The sequence below is a fragment of the Brachyhypopomus gauderio genome, chromosome 5 (genome assembly GCF_052324685.1).
Source record: "Brachyhypopomus gauderio isolate BG-103 chromosome 5, BGAUD_0.2, whole genome shotgun sequence".
Classification (NCBI taxonomy): domain Eukaryota; kingdom Metazoa; phylum Chordata; class Actinopteri; order Gymnotiformes; family Hypopomidae; genus Brachyhypopomus; species Brachyhypopomus gauderio.
Genome location: NC_135215.1, coordinates 6,440,930 through 6,466,267, shown reverse-complemented (window position 1 = coordinate 6,466,267; position 25,338 = coordinate 6,440,930). Strand labels below are relative to the sequence as shown.

The 25,338-nt window shown below is 49.1% G+C and overlaps 1 long non-coding RNA gene across 1 annotated transcript in view; it reads left to right on the top strand.

The window, feature by feature from the left end:
• The first annotated feature begins 265 nt into the window (after positions 1–265).
• Positions 266–25,338, top strand: part of LOC143513797 (uncharacterized) — a 71,163-nt gene continuing 46,090 nt past the window's right edge. The window contains exons 1-2 of the long non-coding RNA XR_013130666.1: positions 266–788; positions 1,003–1,189. This is a non-coding gene — a long non-coding RNA (uncharacterized LOC143513797). The remainder of the gene's footprint in view (positions 789–1,002; positions 1,190–25,338) is intronic.

Sequence of the window (25,338 nt, the reverse complement as noted above, 5' to 3'; positions counted from 1 at the left end):
CTCTGTCTCTTCCGGTCTCTGCCATCTCTTTCTCTCTTTGATTTTTCTTTCTTTTTCTCTCCCTCTGATTCCTTCTCTCTCTCATGCTCAATCTCATCCCCCTCTTCTCCTCCCTCTATGTATATTTCATTCTGACAGTCAGCAGTTCTGTCATATAATGTCAGATAATAAACAACATGCCAAGGCCAAGCTTATCTGTTATGCCTGTTAGCCGCTACCGTGGCTGCACAGCCTGCAAATGTGCTGGTTTTTCCCGCTCTCTCCCTCCCCGTACGGACTAGGTGTGGTTCAGAGAGACACACGCCGGTGCCTACCCACGCTCTTCCAGATTTTGTCTTCGTGTGTTCACTTCCTCAGCCGTGTCTATCTTCTCCACACGCCCACGCACGCAGGGCTCTCTATACAGTATGAACACGCAATGATCTGTGCTCACATGCCTATAAATACTGAATTGGCCTGGCGGCTGGATATTCATGCTTTGTAGTCATCTCTCAGTTACAAGATGCATTAAATCACACACACACACACGCACACACAAAGGTCTGGGAGCTTGAGGGTCCTACACAGTTTCTTAGATGTTCCCAGGACTGCTCTTTCCTGGATGGAGATCTCTGATGATGTTCCCGGGATCTGCTGGATCTATTCTTCTGCCCTTGATGCTTCTCCAGCTTTTCTGCTTCCTTGGTCCTGATGTTTCTGCATCACCACGGTCCTCTTCTGCTGTTCGTCCATCTCCACTGCGTCTGCTTGTTTAGCCATGGCCATTCTGTCAGTGTCTGGTCACACAGGTACAGATGTTATATATCAAATATGCATGTATATGGTTCCAGGAGTAACTGCACTGTGCACTAGTAAAACATTATTAAAGATTGTAATTATTATTGATGTTGTTGTTGTAGATTCATGTTTTGGTTTTATATATTCAAGCTTCATTTCATATTCTCCATATTTTCTATAATCATTTCCTGGATGGCTTCCCTCCCTCTCCGTTCCTTTTTACAGTGCCTGGTGTGTTTCCAGCTCCCCATATTATTTCCTTGGCATGTGTCCATCAAAGGAGAGTGACACATCTCTTATTACTGCTGCATTCTGCATCATGTCCACCAGCTTGACGTCTGATTGGTCCACACTGCTTGTTTGTCTGTGTGGATCAGGAGGTTCTACGGACCTGGTCCTTCTACATCACCAGGTGAGTGTGTGCAGTGCACTGGTGTAAGAGATACAGAGATTGTCACAATGGCAGTGCAGGACGTTTCATACGGAGCTCCTTCCTCCGCTGGGAAAGCAAAGAGCACCAAAAGTGAAGCACTTAGTTGATGAGGAACATCTGAACCTCCTGTATCTCTGGAAACCTTCACACACACACACCTTGGACACACTGTGTGTTATATACTGTACCAGCAAACTTTCCATGTATTCCCTGGCCCAGCGGAGCTTTAATTGGGCCTGGAGGAGACCCTGGTCCTTCTCGTCCTGTCCCTGACCCTGTCTGGCAGACCCAGCCCTGCCTCACACTGCCTCGCTCTGAGGTAGGGCTCTCCATGCTGTCTGCTAAGCTGAGCTGCCTCCATTCATCTCTACAGCCATGTTTCCATGGACCTGGCTCCTGACTCACTCACTCACATTTAGAGTCAAAATAACATTCTCCAAGAGGGGGTGCTGTCACTGACACTGCGTTTTTCCTGTGTATTATAACATGTAATGTTTGGGTGCTGGCTATCTTGTGCATGTGTGTGAGAATGAGATTGTGTGTGTGTGTGCGTGCGTGCGTGCGTGCGTGTGTGTGTGTGTGTGTGTGAGTGACAATAGCTGAGTGATATGAGCAAAAGCTCTCAATCAGATCCCTCTCCCTCCAAAGGCCTATTCATTACTCTGAGTAATTAATGTGCTCTGGCAGATTGAATGGTTTAAGTGGATGTGAAAGACAGGCCAGCACAGGTGAGCAGGCGCTAACAGGAGAGAGACAGAGACGGGGGAGAGAGACAGATGGGAGAGAGATGGGACAGACAGACAGAGGGAGAGTTGAGAGAGAGAGAGAGAACAGGAGAGAGACCGATAGGAGAGAAGGAGAGAGAGAGAGAGAGAGAGAGAGAGAGAGGAGAGAGAGAGAGAGAGAGAGAGAGAGAGAGAGAGAGAGAGAGAGAGAGAACAGGAGAAAGAAACAGATGGGAGGGAACAAAGACAGACAGAAGAGAGACAGGAGAGAGAGACAGGAGAGAGGGAGAGATTGATAGGGAACCAGAGAGCATCTGGTTTCAAGAAAGGTTTGCATTTTTTTCTTGTTTGTTTCCTTCTTCATGGACACACACACACACACACACACACACACACACACACACACACACACACACACACAAACACTCTCTCTCTGTCTCTCTCTGTCTCTGTCTGTCTCTCTCTCTCTCTCTCTCTCAAACACACCATTGATCTGCACCGGATGTGCATGACCACATAATTCCAACTTTAGCATAATGAAGGTTCAGTGAGAGTAATCGTAGTCTTATTGACATCAGCTTCTCCACCTGTTTGGCCTCTGTGGGTCACACACGGCTACGGCTTCTCTGTGTGGGTTTTTTTTATAACCAGGTCAGTTTCATTTAGATGAGTGTGTGTGTGTGTTTGTGTGTGTGTGTGTGTGTGGTGTGTGTGTGTGTGTGTGTGTGTGTGTGTGTGTGTGTGTGTGGGGCTTGTCTCATGTTCACTACTGCCGAATCAGAACCACTCTGTCTATACTGAAGCTGCCTTCACCACCTCTGGCCTTGACAATTCTGCACTGGTGCTTTATCCATTCTTCTCTCATACTTTCTCTCTCTCCGTCTCTCTCTCTCCATGCTGACTTTTTCTCTTTCTCTCTCTCTCCCTGACCCTCTCTCCATGCTGACTCTTTCTCTCTGTCTTTTTCTGTCTCTCTGTCTGTCTCTCTCTCTCTCTCTCTCTCTCTCTCTCTACCTGTCTCTCTGCCTCTTTATTTCTTGGTCATCCACTGGCCGTAGTGGACAGACATGCACTGCAGTCTCATATTGAGCAGAGACGAGCCAGCCGCTCCATCTGGTCAAATTACCTCTGCTCTTTTTCTGCTGTCAAAGTTTTTGAAGTAAATAAATTTTTGAACAGAATGTGCTGTGTGTTGGGGGTGGGGGGCATTTTTCTCAATTCAGGTGTTATGTGGAGTAAAAACAAGACCTTTGGCCTAGAGTGCTGCAAGGTCTGTCAGCTTTACAGTCTCACTGTGACGAGTACACACACACACACACGCACACACACACACACACACGCACGCACACACACACACACTCACACATGCACACGCACGCACACACACACACACACACACATGCACACGCACGCACACACTCACACATGCACACGCACGCACACACACACAACACACACACATGCATAGACTTATGTATGTGTTTCCCTCAGTGTGTGGGGAAAAAGTTTCTCTCTCTCTCTCTCTCTCTCTCTCTCTCTCTCTCTCTCACACACACACACACACACACACACACACACACACACACACACACACACACACACACACACACACACACACACACACACACACACACTCAGACACACATCCCATATCTAAAGCAGTATTCTTAATTTGACTCTGTGCAGCTTCTTGAATTCTAATATGTGCATAAATACATAGTGAGTGTGGCTCATATCTTTCAAGCACACATATTCTCTTCCCTGGGGAGCACACACTGGAGCACATGGCCCACAGCAGTGCTCTACAACACCAACCCCCCCCCCCCCCCCCCCCCCCCCACAACACCGCCCTGCTGGGGGTTACTATTAGCAACAACACATTTCCCATTTGTCTAGCATCTGCCCCAGAGCTTTGATATAATACTGTTCACATTAGCTTTAAGGTAACACACACACACACACACACACACACAGTGTTATGAGTGGTTAGCCCAAGGCTCTTCCTTGGGCAGTAAGTTGTTTGACATCCCTGTGCCCACTCAGTCAATCCCAGCGCACACGCACGTCTTTCTTCTGCCAGGCGTCAGAACACACCGGACACAAGCGCGTCTAACTACTGGATCTGCTTCCAGTGGGACCCGTGTGGAGAACGTTCGTTTTTATTGCTAAGCCGAGCTGAATCGTCGCGCAGGTAAACCGCGTAGCGTGTTGTCGTCTCATACAGTGTAGTTCTTTTTTACATCACTTGCTGCCTAAAACGCTCACAGCAGTTCGCCACTCCACTTCTGGATCAGCGCCACACGTGTCCCCACGTCACGCTACCCTTTGAAAGATGATTTTTCTCCCCACACGGGAGAATTATTCTCCATCTCTTTCTTTCTTTCTCTTTCTCTCTCTCTCTCTCTCTCTCTCTCCACCTCCCTTGCCTCTTGCTCTGTTAGAACAGAATGTGGCACTTCTGACCTTTACAGACCTCCTTCTTATAATCCCTCTCTCTTCCTCTCTCTCCCCTCATGGAAGAACAGAACATGACCCGGCTGGCATGTTTTCTTGTTTTCCTTCTCTCTGTCCTCGGCGTGCCCCGGTGACATGCGGCTCCTCGGTCGTCTTCGGATACGGACGGTCTGGCGGATATCTCGGACTGGGTGTGAAGTCGTTTTGTGCGGCGTGTTCCGTGCAACGCAGAGCCGGTGCGCGCGCGTCCCGTCGTGCGGATTTGTGGACGTGTTCTATTTAGGGAGGTAGCACTGGACTTTTGCCACTGACAGTCACCGTCACCTGCAGGCCAGTACCCAGTACTATAACTGGGTGGGATTTCTGTCAGAGTGGCACTTCAGGAAGTCTCAAGTTGAACTGTTCCCATCAGGCACTTAGCCAAGCAAAAGCATCCGTTGTGGTGACATAGGTTCCTGTCCCAGCTCCGCCCCCTTGAGCGGTAGGGTCTATTTCATTGCATCTCCCTATGAGGACGGGAAGGGGGTCACAATCCCCCCTTAAGCAGCACAATGTGTAGAAGTAGAAATCAATGTTTGGTTTGGTTGTGTGCAAAACGTCTTCAATAGAATTGGAAACTTCAGCACACCAGTTCCCTGGGAAGGCGCTGAATCAGTCTGTGGTGAAAGACAGATTGACGGGCCTTTTCTCCTGTCCATTTGGGGGAGGTGGTTTCTTCAATCTCCGCGTCCATTCGGATCCCTTCGGTACAAACCAGACATTAGCGGAGGCTGCTCGTCCTGCTCGTTGTGCGTAATTGGCAAATATTTTTAAGCACGTGTGTGTTAACGCCCTCGTTTTCGGTATTTAGGGAGCGTGAATCATGCAGGAGAACGGTGGCTGTAAATTACGAAAGCTTTCTGCTTTATTTACCATCGTTAGCTTCTGGCACAGCTCCCAGTGCAGAGAATACCCGCGCGCCACTGGTCGCTAATTTGTGTTTGTATGTGCAGACGCATCATTAGCCAGTTAAAAATAAATAAATAAATAAATAAATAAATAAATAATAAAACTTTCTTTCGCTTTTTGATTTTTTTGTCAGTTTCTTTTCAGTTCGCGTATTTTTCCAAACCCTTTCACACCAGTAGAATATGGGTAATGATTCATAAAGCTTTTAAGAGAAAACAGCACTGCGTGTCAGATGTTTTCCTGGCTGGCCCCCTACAGTGTCAGTCGGAGTGATTTATTTACGGGGTAAATCGTTTGATGTGCCCAGTGGAGAGAGGATGTACCATGTGTATGGAAGAGGCTGATACTGGCATATGATCTAGTTCGTTTAAACCTGATATTGACATGTGAGCTAGTTTGTTTAAACCACCCAGGCTATAACCTTTCCTCCCAGATCTGAACTAGAAGAAACTGGGAAGCATTGTAAACTGACATAGTTGTGTGTGTGTTTGTGTTTGTGTGTGTGTTTGTGTGTGTGTGTGTGTATACACCACAGCTCAACTCTGACTTTACAGCTCAGTAGATGGTGGGTGGGTGGATGGGTGGGCTGGGTGGGGGTTCTGTCCATGCTCCACACCGTTTCTTTCAAGGTGTGTGTGTGTGTGTGCGTGTGTGTGTGTGTGTGCGTGTGCTATCCTCAGTACTTGCTCCCCTCCCTGAACCAACCACTTTAATATTTCATCATTCGCATTGCTGCCTTTGGAAGGGAGTTTGCCCACCACGACAGCACCACTGCTGACTTACACACATTCTGTGTTTTCCTTTAATTAATTTCTTTAATTACATTTCAAGGCATTGTCTCTGTGCTTTGATCAGATTTTCACCCATAGTTGTATGCTGTGGTTCCTCATTATGAAATATGTCAGATTATTGCTTTATTTTTATTTGTGTGTGTGTGTGTGTGTGTGTCAGAGAGAGAGAGAGAGAGAGAGAGAGAGAGAGAGAGAGAGAGAGAGAGAGAGAGAGAGAGAGAGAGAGACATTGTGTGTGATTGGATATAAAACACATAAACATGCACACATACACACATGCACGCATATATTCAGACATATAAAACAGAGAGAAAGACTAAATTTTCTCAGAGTATTAACTATCAGAGTGGTACATGTGGTTGTGTGTGTGTGTGTGTGTGTGTGTGTATGCAGCACATCTCCCATTCTCTCCACCACACTACTCCTCAGACAGCATGTGTTTTGATTCCTTAATACATTCTGCTACATAATTCACTCGTTTGTGTGGGTCTGTTTCGGCTCCTAAGGTGGTATGAATTAGCCAGGTCTCTGCGTCCACCTGTCCACTTCAGAGCCTTTGTGTCTACCTGCCTGTCTCCGCCTCCCCCGTGTGTCTCTGAGCCTCTGCATCCACCTGTCTGCCTTCGTCTCTGTTTCCACCCGAGCCTCTCGGCACCGTGGTGCTGCTCCGTCGCCCTGACTACCTGTGCCGCCTCCCATTTTCCCGCCTCAGCCGTGTCCGTCTGTCCTCCTGTGCTTTTGTCTCCTTATCTTTGCTTTGGCCTGTTTATTGTGTGCCTAAAGGAAGCCTGCGCCGTGTGGAACAGCAGAGTCTTTTCATGCCTGTCAGTATGTCTGCCTTCGCCGTGTAGAAACGAAGAAAAAGAAAACCCATCCAGTCTATTCACTCCTGCCCACCTGTCTTTCCGTCTGCCTGCCTGTCTATATCTCTGTCTGTCTGTCTGTCTGCCTGTCTGTCTACTCTCCTACCTGTGCTTCTACAGTTGAACTGCAGACTCGGTTGGAGCAGAGGTGCAAGCAGTGTGTGACATTAAATTCAGAAAACGTCAAAGACAACAGTGAAACAGATGCAACAGAACTTCAGAAAGACGTGTATAAGACATTTATCAATAGGTATATTGATTGATTCATTGGTTGGTTTTTCTGTCTGTTCTTGTGAGTAGAATGAACTCCTGTCAGATTTATCACATTATTATTATATGGTTTTGTACTCATGGACAAGCGTCTGGTTAGACACCCCACCTGCGAGATGTAAATTAAAAAGAATCTGCCCCCCCCCCCCCCCCCACACACACACTGTGTGAATCACATGAGTAATTTTTAATCATGATATTTATTTATTTAATCTTCGTTGAATCAAGCTTTTGTGTATCAATCAATCCTGCGAGCCGGTGAACAGCACTGTGCTTCTGTTCTTGTTGGTGGCTTCTGAACTGACTGCATCTTCACTTCATGCGAAGACAAAATCAGCGTGTCTGGAGACACTGTGCTAGGAGATGCTGTGCTAGGAGATGCTGTGCTCTGAGACGCTGTGCTAGGACATGCTGTGCTATTAGACGCTGTGCTATGAGACGCTGTGCTATTAGACGCTGTGCTATGAGACGCTGTGCTATGAGACGCTGTGCTATTAGATGCTGTGCTATGAGACGCTGTGCTAGGAGATGCTGTGCTCTGAGACGCTGTGCTAGGACATGCTGTGCTATTAGACGCTGTGCTATGAGACGCTGTGCTATTAGACGCTGTGCTATGAGACGCTGTGCTATGAGACGCTGTGCTATTAGATGCTGTGCTATGAGACGCTGTGCTATGACATGCTGTGCTATTAGACGCTGTGCTAGGAGACGCTGTGCTAGGAGATGCTGTGCTCTGAGACGCTGTGCTAGGACATGCTGTGCTATTAGACGCTGTGCTATGAGACGCTGTGCTATGACATGCTGTGCTATTAGACGCTGTGCTGGGAGAGGCTGTGCTAGGAGAAGTTGTGCTATGAGACGCTGTGCTATTAGACGCTGTGCTCTGAGACGCTGTCCTAGGAGATGGTGTGCTATGATACGTTGTGCTATGACATGCTGTGCTATGACATGCTGTGCTCTGAGACTCTGTCCTAGGAGATGCTGTGCTAGGAGATGTTGTGCTCTGAGATGCTGTCCTAGGAGATGCTGTGCTAGGAGACACTGTGCTAGGAGATGCTGTGCTAGGAGACACTGTGCTAGGAGATGGCGTGGCGCAGAACTTTTGGGCCAGGCGTTCTATGTAAAACTAGCTGGTTAATATTGCCCCGCATTTTAGTTAAACTCCCCTGCGTACAATATGAATTTATCATTTTTTCCCTCAGGAAACACGCTTAGCAACAGAGGAGTGATCGTCAGTCAACTTTAATGTCATGGTCCACACTACCGTAGGAGTGATGGTGCTTCTCTGGCCATTTACAAAGTTCAGCAGCAGATATTTTGTCATTCAGGTTACCCCAAACAGTACTGGAAAACCACGCCGCCAACAACATACCCACATACCCACAAATACCACATACCCACATACCTACATACATACTTACATACCCACATATCTACATACCTACATACCTACATACCCACATACCTACATACCTACATACCACAAATACCACATACCCACATACCTACATACATACATACCCACAAATACCACATACCCACATACCCACATACCTACATACATACTTACATACCCACATATCTACATACCCACATACCTACATACATACATACATACATACATACCACATACTTACATACCCACATATCTACATACCTACATACCTACATACCCACATACCTACATACATACATACCCACAAATACCACATACCCACATACCTACATACATACATACCACATACTTACATACCTACATACCTACATACATACATACCACATACTTACATACCTACATACCCACATACCTACATACATACCACATACTTACTGGCTTGCTCACTGGGGGCTTGGACCCGGCACTTGTAAAGCTGCTTTGTGACAACAACTGTTGTAAAAAGCGCTATATAAATAAAATTTGATTGATTGATTGACTTACATACCTACATACCCACAAATACCATATACCCACATACCTACATACATACATACCTACATACCCACAAATACCACATACCCACATACCTACATACGTACATACATACATACCCACAAATACCACATACCCACATACCTACATACATACATACCACATACCTACATACTTACATACCTACATACCCACAAAAACCACATACCCCCATACCTACATACATACCTACATACCCACAAATACCACATACACACATACACACATACCCACATACGTACATACCCACATACACACATACCCACATACACACATACCTACATACACACATACACACATACCCACATTATTTTACTTGTGTTGGTCTGTATTACCATGGTGTTCAATAGCACAGTTTCCTTTGCTGTTGCCCCTGTTGTGGAAGGTAGAGGAATAGAAGGTGTTTTTTTTTATGAGTAGGTGAGCCAATAACAAATTACATCGATCATGAATGAAAACATCCAAAAGGAGGAACATTAGGTGCCAGACGGCAGCTGGATTCATATTTTCAGAAAAGAGAGAATTACATTCCAAAATGCACCTTTAATAACAAGAATGAAAATGAGTTCAGATCATTTAAAATATTTCTTAGGAGGCAAAAGAGGAAAGCAACCCGTGTGTGTGTGTGTGTGTGTGTGTATGCATGCGCCAGTATGTATGTACTGTATGTTTGTGTGTGCATGCCCATATGTCTGGTATGGCAGAACAGAAATAACCCATTTACTGCAGCCTGTTACTGTTTGCATCTGTTGATGTTATAGTAATATTCAAACAAATATTTTTTGTAACATTTCAGCCCTTCTTACTTGGCTACCCCCAAAAAGATCAACTGATAGACACACTGGTTGTCCCACTGCAGTTGGTCTTATGTTCATTAATCCCAAGTTACACTGAAAAGATATGATTATTTTTCCTAAGACGTCCAGACTGATTTCTTCTGTCCTCTCCATATGGTGATCCTCACCCCCTTATTGGGACATGATGTCCCCGCGGTCTGGACTGCAGTGTCTTTTGTCTGGCATTGTTGGCACACACGTGCATGTGGAAGAGCAGACAAGTGCTTGGTGCGAGAGTGTGTGAGTGTGTGTGCGGGAGTGTGTGAGAGTGTGTGTGTGTGAGAGTGTGTGTGTGAGTGTGTTTGCTGGGGCAGAGGCATGCTCTGTTTTGAGAAGATGGTTGATGCTTCTGATATTTTAACTGCATCTCTCTCTCTCTCTCTCTCTCTCTCTCTCTCCCTCTCCCTCTCTCACCCTTCTCTTTCATTGTTTATTGAGCTCCTTTCTGCAGTGACTGATTATCATTCTCTCTCTTTTCTCAGTTGTTATCTGAGATTTTTGCCTGCCTGTGTGTTTGGATCACTGTCTCTGTGTGGTGTATCTGAGGTCTTTGTGTATTATTTATTTATATCTGTTTCAGGACTGTCCAGACAATGCCCTGTACTGCTGATAGCGCGCGCGCGTGTGTGTGTGTGTGTATGTGTGTGTGTGTGTGTGTGTGTGTTCCTTACATATGCATATCTTAGAGAGCTGATTATGGTGAAACACCTGATGAAACACCTGCTAACCTTTTAGCACATCTTGGCAACTTGAATTATTAAACAGTTTTGAAATTTGCAGAACAATGAAATGGTTCGTTTAAAGCTGCTTCCTCAGCGTTTAATCTTTCCCACATCATCCCGGCGGCATGAAAGCTAGTGCAGAATCCACAGCTGCGTAGTGCTTCAAGTCTGTGGGTGGAGGTATGGGTGTGTGGGTGGGTGGAGGTGTGGGTGTGTAGAGATGTGGTTGTGCAATGTGTAGAGGTGTGGGTGTGTGGTGTGTAGAGCCATGGGTGCATGGTGTGTGGTGTGTAGAGGCGTGGGTGGGTGGAGGTCTGTGGTGTGTGGGTGCGTGGTGTGTGGGTCTGTAGGTGCGTGGCATGTAGAGGTGTGGGTGAGTGGAGGTGTGCTGTGTGGATGGGTGGGTGGAGGTGTGGTGTGTAGAGGTGTGGGTGTGTAGTGTGTGGAGGTGGAGGCGTGGGTGGGTGGAGGTGTGATGTGTAGAGGTGTGGGTGTGTGGTGTGTAGAGGTGTGGGTGGGTGGAGGTGTGGTGTGTGGAGGTGTGGGTGGGTGGAGGTGTGGTGTGTAGAGGCGTGGGTGGGTGGAGGTGTGGTGTGTGGAGGTGTGGGTGGGTGGAGGTGTGGTGTGTAGAGGTGTGGGTGTATGGTGTGTAGAGGCGTGGGTGGGTGGGGGAGTGGTGTGTAGATGTGTGGGTGTATGGTGTGTAGAGGCGTGGGTGGGTGGAGGTGTGGTGTGTAGATGTGTGGGTGTGTGGGTGCGTGATGTGAGGTGGGTGGGTGGAGGTGTGGTGTGTAGATGTGTGGGTGTGTGGGTGCGTGATGTGAGGTGGGTGGGTGGAGGTGTGGTGTGTAGAGGTGTGGGTGTGTAGATGTGTGGGTGTGTGGTGTGTGGGTGCGTGGTGTGAGGTGTGTAGAGGCGTGGGTGGATGGAGGTGTGGTGTGTAGAGGTGTGGGTGTGTGGGTGTGTGGTGTGAGGTGTGTGGAGGTGTGGGTGGATGGAGGTGTGGTGTGTAGAGGTGTGGGCGTGTGGTGTGTAGAGGCGTGGGTGGATGGAGGTGTGGTGTGTGGAGGTGTGGTGTGTGGAGGTGTGGGTGGATGGAGGTGTGGTGTGTAGAGGTGTGGGTGTGTGGATGTGTGGGTGCATGGTGTGAGGTGTGTAGAGGTGTGGGTGTGTGGTGTGTAGATGTGTGGGTGTGTGGGTGCGTGATGTGAGGTGGGTGGGTGGAGGTGTGGTGTGTGGAGGTGTGGGTGTGTAGATGTGTGGGTGGATGGAGGTGTGGTGTGTAGAGGTGTGGGTGTGTGGTGTGTAGAGGCGTGGGTGGGTGGAGGTGTGGTGTGTGGAGGTGTGGGTGGATGGAGGTGTGGTGTGTAGAGGTGTGGGTGTGTGGTGTGTAGATGTGTGGGTGTGTGGGTGCATGGTGTGAGGTGGGTGGGTGGAGGTGTGGTGTGTAGAGGTGAGGGTGTGTAGATGTGTGGTGTGTGGGTGCGTGGTGTGAGGTGTGTAGAGGCGTGGGTGGATGGAGGTGTGGTGTGTAGAGGTGTGGGTGTGTAGATGTGTGGGTGTGTGGTGTGTGGGTGCGTGGTGTGAGGTGTGTAGAGGCATGGGTGGATGGAGGTGTGGTGTGTAGAGGTGTTGGTGTGTGGTGTGTGGTGTGTGGGTGTGTGGTGTGAGATGTGTAGAGGTGTGGGTGGGTGGAGGTGTGGTGTGTAGAGGTGTTGGTGTGTGGTGTGTAGATGTGTGGGTGTGTGGTGTGTGGGTGTGTGGTGTGAGATGTGTAGAGGCGTGGGTGGGTGGAGGTGTGGTGTGTAGAGGTGTTGGTGTGTGGTGTGTAGATGTGTGGGTGTGTGGTGTGAGATGTGTAGAGGCGTGGGTGGGTGGAGGTGTGGTGTGTAGAGGTGTTGGTGTGTGGTGTGTAGATGTGTGGGTGTGTGGTGTGAGATGTGTAGAGGCGTGGGTGGGTGGAGGTGTGGTGTGTAGAGGTGTTGGTGTGTGGTGTGTAGATGTGTGGTGTGTGGGTGTGTGGTATGAGGTGTGTAGAGGCGTGGGTGTGTGGTGTGTAGATGTGTGGTGTGTGGGTGTGTGGTGTGAGGTGTGTAGAGGCGTGGGTGGGTGGAGGTGTGGTGTGTAGAGGTGTGGGTGTGTGGTGTGTAGATGTGTGGGTGTGTGGTGTGTGGGTGTGTGGTGTGAGGTGTGTAGAGGTGTGGGTGGATGGAGGTGTGGTGTGTAGAGGTGTGGGTGTGTGGTGTGTAGATGTGTGGTGTGTGGGTGTGTGGTGTGAGGTGTGTAGAGGCGTGGGTGGGTGGAGGTGTGGTGTGTGGGTGTGAGGTGTGTAGAGGCGTGGGTGGGTGGAGGAGTGGTGTGTAGAGGTGTGGTGTGTGGGTGTGAGGTGTGTAGAGGCGTGGGTGGGTGGAGGAGTGGTGTGTAGATGTGTGGGTGTGTGGGTGTGTGGGTGTGTGGTGTGAGGTGTGTAGAGGCGTGGGTGGGTGGAGGTGTGGTGTGTAGAGGTGTGGGTGTGTGGTGTGTAGATGTGTGGGTGTGTGGTGTGTGGGTGTGTGGTGTGAGGTGTGTAGAGGCGTGGGTGGATGGAGGTGTGGTGTGTAGAGGTGTGGGTGTGTGGTGTGTAGATGTGTGGGTGTGTGGTGTGTGGGTGTGAGGTGTGTAGAGGCGTGGGTGGATGGAGGTGTGGTGTGTAGAGGTGTGGGTGTGTGGTGTGTAGATGTGTGGGTGTGTGGTGTGTGGGTGTGAGGTGCGTAGAGGCGTGGGTGGGTGGAGGTGTGTGGGTGTGAGGTGCGTAGAGGCGTGGGTGGGTGGAGGTGTGGCTATATGTGTGGTCGAGGCCTGCAGCAGTCTGCAGTGTGGAAATGGCATTTCTGCTGCTCCATGTTCCACAAGTTTTTTTTACAGCTGATCTTTCTCCATTTTATCAAGAAAAAAAACACCTCTTGAATGCTTAATAAACACATTGAAGCTGGAATTGACACTAAGTCATTTTTAGGACAGAATTGGTGTTCAGTGATGCGATGTGTCTTCTACCTGTTGTAGCCTGCTGATGCCTACACAGTCTACCCCAGGTCTTATTTCAGAGTTGAGATATGCGAGTGATTGCGCCTTTAACGGGGACTGTGTCAGCGTTGCCAGCAGTGGGGCTTCTTGCCAGAAATGGGTCTGACCTGCTGGCTGTGGATTTAAATTTGCCATTTTAGGGCAGCACTATGCTGGCAGAAACGACAACTCACTGCTGATATTTATTTAGAATATTCACTGTTTGTTGAAATCTAATTTACTGAAGCTCTTGCTATGATTATCTCTTAATGTAAACAAAGAGTGAGGTGGATGTTTGAAAGTCGTGCTGTGATATTACCCTAGGCTGGACATAAATTGCATGTTTATGCAGCAATATCCTGATTTTATGCCTATACGTTGTTACTGTCCGCCAGAACTGTCTCCCTCTCTTCCTCCCTCTCCCTCTCTCTCTCTCTCTCTCTCTCTCTCTCTCTCTCTCTCTCTCTCTCTCTCTCTCTCTCTCTCTCTCTCTCTCTCTCTCTCTCTCTCTCTATCGCTAAAAGACTTCATGTTCAAGCTTTCACCTGTAGGGAATAACCTACACTGCACACCCCGTTCTCAGGTTCTGTAAAGGATAATCCACACTGCAGACACCCCTCACAAGCATTGAGGTGATCAGCGAGAGATGACAGGAACAGGACCGAGATATCTAGAAGCTCCTAGTTGCAAACTGGTACACAGGACGTGGGAGACGTGTTGAGTTGCTGGACTGGATTGATTGAGACAGGGTCATTCTTTGGCACCTTCACCCATGACTGAGCTGCTATTTTCAGGGTCTGCACAGCTCACTCCAGCAGGAGAGGGGGCAGGAGAAGGTGCTGGAAATACGGCCTCTCCAACGTCCTGGCTGGATAACCACATCCCGTGGGATCTCCTCCATGAGGTCAGAAACACAGAAACTGTAATTTCAGGGCCTGGATTGTGTGCACTCTTCAGGACATCTGCGGGTGGCCAGAGAAACAAACAGCCTTTGTAGCATGGCAATTATAGAGGTTTGACACCGGCATTGCAGCCCCATCTGAGTGCAGACTGGCAAAGTAAGGACATGTGAGGGGGAAATAGGGAGAATGCAACTTCCTCTGGAAAGGAAAGGCAGCTGTTGAACACAGGATACAAGGAGTTGGCTTTGCCATCAGAAACAACTTGGTCAACTTACTGAAATGCCCCAGGGCATCAACAAAATGCCAGTTCAGCTAAAGCTGGATAGAAACCCGATAGGCAGAAGGACACCAAAGAAGTTCTGCATGCCAGTCTAGACAACACCCTGTTGGGCATCCCAGAAGACAAAATCGGCCTTCTTCAATGCCGTGAGTTGGTCACGGTTACAGAATTTGGAGTGGAACTGTTTGGAAAAGATTGGATAAGCAATATCAACTTCTGTGGGTTTTCCCTTCGACAAAGTTTGCTGTGTGATAGCGTGCCGCTGTGATACTCAGCTGATGTGGAGTTCACTGAGCACCGCCATCCTGAACACTGGCCAAGATGTTCTTGGTTTAAACATGAGAAGCCAAGGCTTATTTCCAAAAGAGGGTGAGCATTTTGTGCCTGGCAGAAGGACATCAATTGCCAGGTGAAGAGAGAAGTTCACCCCAGAGCCAAGACCTTTGTCCAACGCTGGGTAAAGGCACTTAAAACAATGGTAGATGATAAAGCCCGTGACATTCAAAATCTTATAGAGGTAGGTGACCAAGAAATGCTACTAAAGCTGTGCATGGACCCAGCAAACCTGGGAATCCAATACAGCCCTGATCTAAGGACAGGCAAAAGACCCTAAAATGGATGATGAGATCAAGGCCCACTGGAAAGAACCCCGTAGACCTCAGAGGTGCATTTGTGGATATTTTTCAAGAAGGGAGATAAGACTACAGGGGTTTTCCACTCTTGGTTTCCTGCATTTTCTTTAAGAGCCTCCTCCGACAAGCTGAAGAAATCCTCCTCGTGTTCTGTGGCAAACCCAACCAATAAACATGGTCTTCATCGACCAAAGCTCATCTCGGACCTTCTGGGTAAAGATCATTCTGATCCTAAGGCTCCTTTAGGACTGTTCTAGGACCAAGACCACACTGCATGTCTCCCAAAACAGGTCCGGTAGTCAGAACTTAGAACAGTGTTGGGTAACAATCAGACTCAACCTAAAAAACTAAATTCCACATAAACAACTCAAAGTGTTCAGCACTTCCGCAAAACAACTGCATGGAGAAGCATGTGTGTGTGTGTGTATGCACTAATATGCACTGGTGCTTGCAGGCTTTGATGCAGCAGGTAATTCTCAGTTGCTGACTCTTCGTGCTGTAGGTAATCAGCAGAGATGCCTCACTGAATCATAAAATGACCCACTAAGAATAGCACACACACACACACACACAGACACACACACACACACACACACACACACACACACACACACACACACACACACACACACACACACATACATACACTCCCCACAAGCACACACACGCATGTGCATTGAACCTTCTTCCATTACAAGCATTTGCCAAGTGTGCTTAATGAATAAGACACGTCTGCCTTGTCTTAAATGAGGTGGAATAAGTCCATCCTGCTGGAGAGAGCTGGGGACCAGAGGAGCGTAGAGCCAGGAGCTGGACTTCATCTCCCACACAAACACACGCTGGCTGGCTTTCAGCTTGGCCTTCGCACAAGGGCCTTGATTTAAAAAAAGACCCGAAGAAGGCTGCTCCCCCCTACAATCATCAGTAATCGCTACAATTACTTGCGCTCACCTCGTCTGTCTGCTCTGTGTCTTGGTCTCTCAAGTTGATGATGATGATGATGATGATGGTGACAGAGGGCGATGGATGGCCTTGCGTTGTTTGGTCTGGGGCAATGTGCAGATTTTTCTGCGGTGTGCTGTCGCATGATCTCAGGGGCAATTAATGTGACATCTCTACTGTTACACATGTACGGAGGTATAACACTGTGTGTGTGTGTGTGTGTGTGTGTGTGTGTGTGTGTGGTTTTGGGTGTGAGGAAAAAATGGGCTGGGTCTGTGCCTCTGGCTAACGCTGAATCAAAAGCTCTAGAAACCTCAGACCTGTGCAGTGTAACCCCAACCCCCCACCGCCAATCCCCTCCGCCACACACACGCACACACACACACACACACACACACACACACACACACACACACACACACACACACACGCACGCACACACACACACACACACACAGTGTGTTAAAAACAGCTACTTCTCTTTTATCTAGTTTGTATTGTTCATCTGTCACTCTCTCAGCAGCTCTCAGCTCTCCCGGGCAGGCCGGACATCACACTGAGCTCTCATATGTCTAGTTGTTATCCTGGCCCCTGTAGTCACTAACACACCACGATACATTCTCATTTTCTCACTTTACTGACTAGCTTCACACACATCCTGATGACTTCAGTCTTTTTAGTTTGTACCATTTGTAATAAATAAATGAACAAGAACTGGACCAGTTATACACCCCTGATGAACTCCAGACGTGCAACTGTCCTCATGGCTCAGTGGCTTGAGACAGCTGAAGCGTGGACCTCCTCCTCCCTGCTGGTCTGGGTAGCTGTCATCTGCCTCTCCAGATCAGCATGTGCCTGACCTCAGAGGAGCAGGACTGGACTCCACCCTGGGATGATTTTGGTCCATTACTGCTGCACGAGTCCAGAGGTCTAACGTCCCTCCTACTCTTAACCTTCCCCCCCCCCCGATACAGATAAATGTTTTGTTACACTTTATTGTGTGCAAAAGAATAACACACATGGGCTAAATTGCTAATTTGTCCCCTAACCTGATCCTCATTCCAACACTCCCAATCAGAACCGAGGTGGCCCACGAATCTGTTTGTGCCGTTTGTGTTTCACTTTGAACTACCATTACACGGTGTCCCGTGCTTGCTGTGTTCAGGTGAACATAAAGCGGAGAGGTAAGTGTTAGTGCCACACGACCCTGGAGCTGGATATTGCTTACCTGTTGTTCGAGGTTGCTGCCTACATCCCCTGAAGTGAAGCACGTTGACGTGAGGCATGTTTCCTTCACTCCTCTGCAGTGCGGCTGAGCCGTCCGAGCAGACTGCGCATGCTGGTTCAGGCTCGAACAAACCGACTTGGACGAAAAGGCAGAAGAGTTGAAGTTGTGTGATTGTTGACACTGCATACAATGTAAAACACGGCGCTACTCGGCAGACGGACACAGGTACACCTGTAAAACTGGCGTGCGGATAAGAGTGTCCGGCACAGCACTCGTGTGTAGCAGCCCCATCCCAACGAGTGGGCCACGGTGGATAAGTGTGCGCGCAACGGCCTGCACTTCAACGGCGATGTTCACCAGTGTCGACGCGTTTACATGAACAGAGTAATTACGAGGTATTGAATTAGTAATGCAGAGAGGAGGCAGGGAAGCATTTGGGAGCTGTATCTTCAATCAGCATGCTGGGGTATTACTGGCACTACGCAAACTGAACAGAAGATGACAGAGGTCCAGCTGGTGTGTGTGTGTGTGTGTGTGTGTGTGAGAGAGAGAGAGAGAGAGAGATAGAGAGGGAGAGAGAATGAAAGCTGTTCATAAAGACACTCGTCTCTCCTCCCTCTCACTCTGCCTCCATCTCTCGTTCTCTTTCCCCCTCCCTCCCTCATTCTCTCTTCATCAGCATGCAGGAAGCAGAGGATTGTAGTGCTCAGTGCAGTACTGCTTATGCAGCATTTGGGTTCATTCTTGTCTGTTATATTTCTTTTTCATCTAGACACATTATTGTATATCCTGACAGAGGTCAGCTGTAGCCAGTGGGAAACAGACTATCTTTAATATGCCAGCCGTATTTCAGCACAACTATGGACATGTGTATGCGTGCACACACACACACACACACACACACACACACACACACACACACACACACACACACACACACACACACACACACACACACACACACACACACAATGTGTGAAAGAGAGAGAGAGACAGACACAGAATGAAAGTGTGAATGCAGTGTATATTCAGACACAAAGAAGCTTTTATGACACTGTGTGTGTGTGTGTGTGTGTGTGTTTCACAACCTGCCAACAAAGCGAGTGGTCAGCTGGTGACAAGTGATTTGGCCTCCAGAGGTGAGCTGTGCCTTATCTGTGTCCTATGACTGCAGCAGCACAGCTCGACTGCCAGCACTCTACAACCCCCAACACACCTGCCCCAACCTCTCCTGCCCCACCACTGTAGTCCACCACTTCTACAGCCCCCAACACACCTGCCCCAACCTCTACTGCCCCACCACTGTAGTCCACCACTTCTACAGCCCCCAACACACCTGCCCCAACCTCTCCTGCCCCACCACTGTAGTCCACCACTTCAACAGCCCCCAACACACCTGCCCCAACCTCTCCTGCCCCACCACTGTAGTCCACCATTTCTACAGCCCCCAACACACCTGCCCCAACCCCTCCTGCCCCACCACTGTAGTCCACCACTTCAACAGCCCCCAACACACCTGCCCCAACCTCTCCTGCCCCACCACTGTAGTCCACCATTTCTACAGCCCCCAACACACCTGCCCCAACCTCTCCTGCCCCACCACTGTAGTCCATCACTTCAACAGCCCCCAACACACCTGCCCCAACCTCTCCTGCCCCACCACTGTAGTCCACCACTTCTACAGCCCCCATCACACCTGCCCCAACCTCTCCTGCCCCACCACTGTAGTCCATCACTTTTACAGCCCCCAACACACCTGCCCCAACCTCTCCTGCCCCACCACTGTAGTCCATCAATTTTACAGCCCCCAACACACCTGCCCCAGCCTCTCCTGCCCCACCACTGTAGTCCACCACTTCTACAGCCCCCGACACACCTGCCCCAACCTCTCCTGCCCCACCACTGTAGTCCATCACTTCTACAGCCCCCAACACACCTGCCCCAGCCTCTCCTGCCCCACCACTGTAGTCCACCATTTCTACAGCCCCCAACACACCTGCCCCAACCTCTCCTGTCCCACCACTGTACACTCTTACTGAGGACCATGCTGCACTCCGTACACTCTTACTGGACCTAGAGCCCAGAGAGAAAACGTTGCCATATGGCAAGTCCTGCTTCCTTGCTCGCTCTTTTAGGACGTGGATTTTATGCCAAACCTTCAAAATGTAATTTGACTACATTAGAATACACATTAAATACGTTTAGACAAAATGAACAGTGTTCTCTTGGGTAATGGCATTGTTACTTAACCCTGCAAAAGAGCGTGTAGTTCCATCCGTCTCCAGCATGCAGCGTATGTGTTAGTTTGTTAGATTCACACTTCTAAAAAATGTTTCTGTTACATGCAAACCGAGTACAGAACTAGTGGCATGGCTGTGCCCGGCTTTGCGTGGCGTTCCTGGGTCCTGCGGGCTTCCTGGGTCCTGCGGGCTTCCTGGGTCCTGAGTTCCAGCTGGTGCTCTTGGTGGACGGCCGTCTCGTGCTGGGGGCGGCGTGCTGCCCGGCTGGTGGTGGGCTGGGAGCTGATGCCCCCTTCTCCTCCGCCCTTCCCTGCTAGCTGGGCGTAAGTGCCCGTGCAGCACGGAGTGTACTGTAATCTGCTCAGCATGTGGCCCCGTGCTTCACGGGGCTCTCGCTGGGGTAGCCGCACTGCTGGAGATGGCTGAGTGCATGATGCAGATTGACCTGGGCTTTCCTTGTCCTGTGCTGTATCTGCCTTGTGTTACTGGCCTCTCAGCGGCAGACTGCACTGAATTAAAAGCTCACCGCAGGCAAGAGCTAATGACTTCCCCCCGGCCCGCCTCTACCACAGGAAGTGGCCCAGCATGCCGCAGGGCAGGCCGGGCGTCCCCCTGGGCTGGCAGGTGGAGGCCTCGAACTCTGGCTCTGGGAACCAGGCCTCGGACCAGAACCCAACATCCCCCCGACCCGACAGCACTGGCGTACCAGCCAACACAGAGCCTACCTCGCGGTGTGTGGCACTCATACAGCGATGTCGAAACTGGCAGCAGGCAGACACGACCAGGACTGAGGATGCGGGCAGCGGCCCCTCCGAGACAACGAAGCCCTAAAAAACCCAGAAAGAACAGTTTGCCGATCGCTCCGTCGAACACCGCGGCTTGAGCCGAGGCGGCTGAGGAGAGCGCTTCACCGGCGTAAGTGAGGGGCAGAGTGTGGGGACTCTTTGCCACTCGCGCGTTTGCCTGAGTGATCAACGCCCACCGTAATTCTTGTGATGTTTGTAATGCGAATGCTGCCAGATCCCTAAATTGAGCAGCGTGTTTGGGGAAGTGAGAGGTATGTAATTGCAGCGTGTTTGAAGTGCGGACGCACGCTCACTGTAATTGAATTTGTGAATCTGCCAGAGCTTTTGTAGCTCCACCACTCCGCTCTGTCTTTATCGTCCTTTTCTCTCCCTCCACCTTCTCCTCAACATTTTAAAACTTCATTTTCAAACGACGGCTTTCCCGCCGCACTCAGAACATTTAAGCAGCGGGTCTTCTGACTGTTATTTTTAGTACAGCGGTGGTTACGGAGGGGCTGTGTGGTTCCGTATGTCCAGCATCATCCATGTCTCCTCTAACTGGGTTCCAGTGTGTGTGGGAGACGCTTCCCTCTCCTCCTTTATAATGGCCTGTGCTAGGTGGACATTTGGACAGACACTTGGCCATTAGGTCTGTGTAATGGGATGAATTTTATTTGTGATGTGTCATAAGCACTGCATTACCCACAGTCATAGTAGACATCAGAGGACACAGTGCTACGTACGTGTGTGTGTGTGTGTGTGTGTGTGTGTGTGTGTGTGTGTGTGTGTGTGTTTATATAAGATGATGCTCAGCATTGGTGATTGGCCAGGAAACTCATGGGATTTGCTGCTGCTCTTGTACTGGGCTTGTGTGGAAGAGGTTGGACGTCTGGGCCTCACGCTTGTTGACAGGGCACTCAGAAAACCAGCAGTTCTACCCCTGGAGACAACGCCTCTGCAAGGGCCCTGGCGGGGACGCCCACAGACATCTCCTCCTGTAACCTTCTCTGCAGACGATAGTGGGCTATGCTTACTCTTACTGCTCTGGCCCGGACACGCCCACGCTAAAACAGGACATCGCCGAATGAGATCCCAAGCAACCCGAGACTGCATCCGCTGCAGGCGGGACCCTCACTAACACGGTGCAACTACATTGTGTACATCATCAAAGGTCGTTCAGGTGTCTCGCTGTTCTGGTGCGACACGATATTGCATTACACCCTGGCACTGACCTTAAATTAACGCTGACATGCTTTGTCCGCCAGCCCTCGTCCCTGCTGTTGTCCTGGGCATGATGGGAGACCGGGGGGGGGGGGGGGGGGTCTCTCTGTCTCCCTGTTCGATGGTGCAGCTGTGAGACAGGTGTTCCTGCCCTTTTCTCCCACCACCAGGAGCCTGCAAACTGATCCTCCTCCTTTCACGGGCACCGTCACTCTCGAACGGGCGTAATAATGTCCGCAGGTGAGGAATTAGGTGGTGTAAAAAAAAAAGAAGTGTGAACAGATGAGTCCTGCAGGGGCAGGGAGTGATGACCTTGTCATCCATGTGTAACATTGTCCTGTCCACCCCGGGGCAGGACCAGCGGTAGCGGGGGGGCTGTCCCGTACCAGCCGCAGAGATTCATTAACACCTGCGCTGCTGAATGGATGCTTGCGGTGCTAAGTTGTATCCAGCTGGACTTTCATAAACACCGTGGGGGGGGGCACGCGTGGGAGAGGGTGAGCATGATAATGTCCGCAGGTGAGGAATTAATGTCAAGAGAAGGGGGGGGGGGGCATGCAGACGTCACAGAGTCAGCCTTGCTATTTACAGACTTCTCCAGCGCTGCGGCAGCTATGTGGAAGGTCACTCTTATCTTGTTTAATGAGAAGATGCCCTCACTGATGTCATGTTCACAGTCCAGGAGTCCCGCCTTCGCCAGGTGTTCCAAAACAAATGAATTAAACTTTACTCACTTTTACGTTCCAGACATGTTTTTAATTTTAATCCCCTCGTCTTTGGACATATCAAGGAACTGATGAGATGGTAATAAACGTGCGTTCTAGTTATTTGAAAAACATTTATTTGAGGTTAAGGTTAATTAAGCTGGAAGACTGATGTGAGCATTGTTCTCTCAGTCTGTGCACAGGTGCTATGTTGAGACGCTCTTGTTTCTTGCGGCATTATCACCATAGTAACAATGTACAGCTGAAGGAAACGTTGAAGAGGTGAATGAACTGAATGACGGCAGCATGGTCAAGGTGTTCCACTACAATGACTGCAATAAACGCACAATGGAGAAAAGCCACTTTAATCTGTAGCAGACTGAAATAACAGCATTATTACATCCAGCAATATAAGGCATTTATCTGTCTGCTCATTCTCTTTTAAACATGAATGTCAAGGGAAGGGTGAAAACATTAGAAGTCAAGTTGTACATCAAACATAAAAGGTCTTTGTTTGATGTGAAATATGTTTCCATGAATTCCCAACATGTCAGTCTTGTGCTTGTTGATCTGTGTGACCCTCGTGGTCACGCTCGCCTGATTCCAAAGACCAGAGATGTCAAAGTGATCTGTGTTATTACTGCATTCACACTGTGCACACGGCCGAACCACCGGCACCACCTTCACCAGCTCCACCACCTTCACCATCATCATCATCACTATCATCATCATCACCTCCAACACCATTATCATCACAATCACCAACGTCACCATCACCACTGTCGCCTCCATCACCACCGTCACCACTATCACCATCATCACTATCACCACAATCACCACAGTCATCATCATCACCACCGTCACCAACGTCACCTCTGTCACCATCAGCATCACTATCACTTCTGTCACCACCAACACCATCATCACCACCGACACCACTATCACCATCATCATCACTATCACCACAGTCATCATCATCACCACCGTCACCAACATCACCTCTGTCACCATCAGCATCACTGTCACTTCTGTCACCACCATCACCATCATCACCACCGACACCACTATCACCATCATCATCACTATCACCACAGTCATCATCATCACCACCGTCACCATCATCATCTCTGTTACCATCAGCATCACTGTCACTTCTGTCACCACCATCACCATCATCACCACCGACACCACTATCACCATCATCATCAATATCACCACAGTCATCATCATCACCACCGTCACCACTATCACCATCATCACCACCGACACCACTATCACCATCATAACTTTCATCACAGTCATCATCATCACCACCGTCACCACTATCACCATCATCATCACTATCACCACAGTCATCATCATCACCACCGTCACCATCATCATCACTGTTACCATCATCATCACTGTCACTTCCGTCACCATCATCACCACCATCACCATCATCACCACCGACACCATCGTCACCATCATCATCATCGCTATCACCACCATCATCACCGACACAACCATCACCACCAACACTGCTGACACCAACATCACCGCCAACACCACCGTCACCACGGCCACCACTATCACCACTGACACCACTGACACCACCAGCGTTAGCACCACTACTCTTCTCCTGGAAGCCTGACCCCAGCCTGCATATGCTGAATTAGTATAAGAAGGGAAATGCATGCCTGTACAATGAGAGTACATCTCTCCAGGCGTAAGTGCAGCTAATGCGTGACTGGTCTTTTGCTTCAGGGGCTGCTAATGTACACATGCTCAGTCTCACAGTCCAACATCAGAAATGCTCTGCTCATGTAGACAGGAGACAGGGCATCTGTCACCTCAGCTCCTCTTTAAGACAAGTAGTCATTAAAAGTAATCTATCTTCTTTTAATACCACAGTTCCCCATAGGCTACACACAGATGGCTTGTTTTACCTCTCTGCCTCCTCTGTGTGTGTGTGTGTGTGTGTGTATATATATATATATATATATATATATATATATATATATAGAGAGAGAGAGAGAGAGAGAGAGAGAGAGTGAGGCAGAGAGGTAAAAAAAGCCATTTTGTTTATATATATATTGCTCACACACAGTGATGTAGGGTGATGCTCAACTTGTTTCTTCTGAAATTACCCAGAGGTTTTCGATTGTGTTCACATCAGGAAACATGACGACTGAATGTACATGACGTCCATGGGCATGGAGTGATTGTAGCATCATGTCTTTCAATATTGAGCAGCGCATGTGTGATTTGATGTCACCATGGATGAAACAGCTCCCTGACACCAACAGCACTCGTGCAGCTCCAGATAAAGACACTACCACCACCATGTTTCCCTGTAGACGCCGTGTTTCCCCATAGGCACCATGCATTTGTCATTGTACTCCTCACCTTTGAGACGCTACACTGTTTGGAAGCCATCGGTTACAAAAACATTTATCTTGGTCTCGTCACTCCAAAGTCCCAGCGGTCTTCATCTTGTTCAGCGTGGGCCCTGGCTGATTCTAAGCGGTCCTTTTTAGCGTGGGCTTAAGCAGAGGCTTCTGTCGTGGATAACAGCCATGTTCCTCTGCAGCG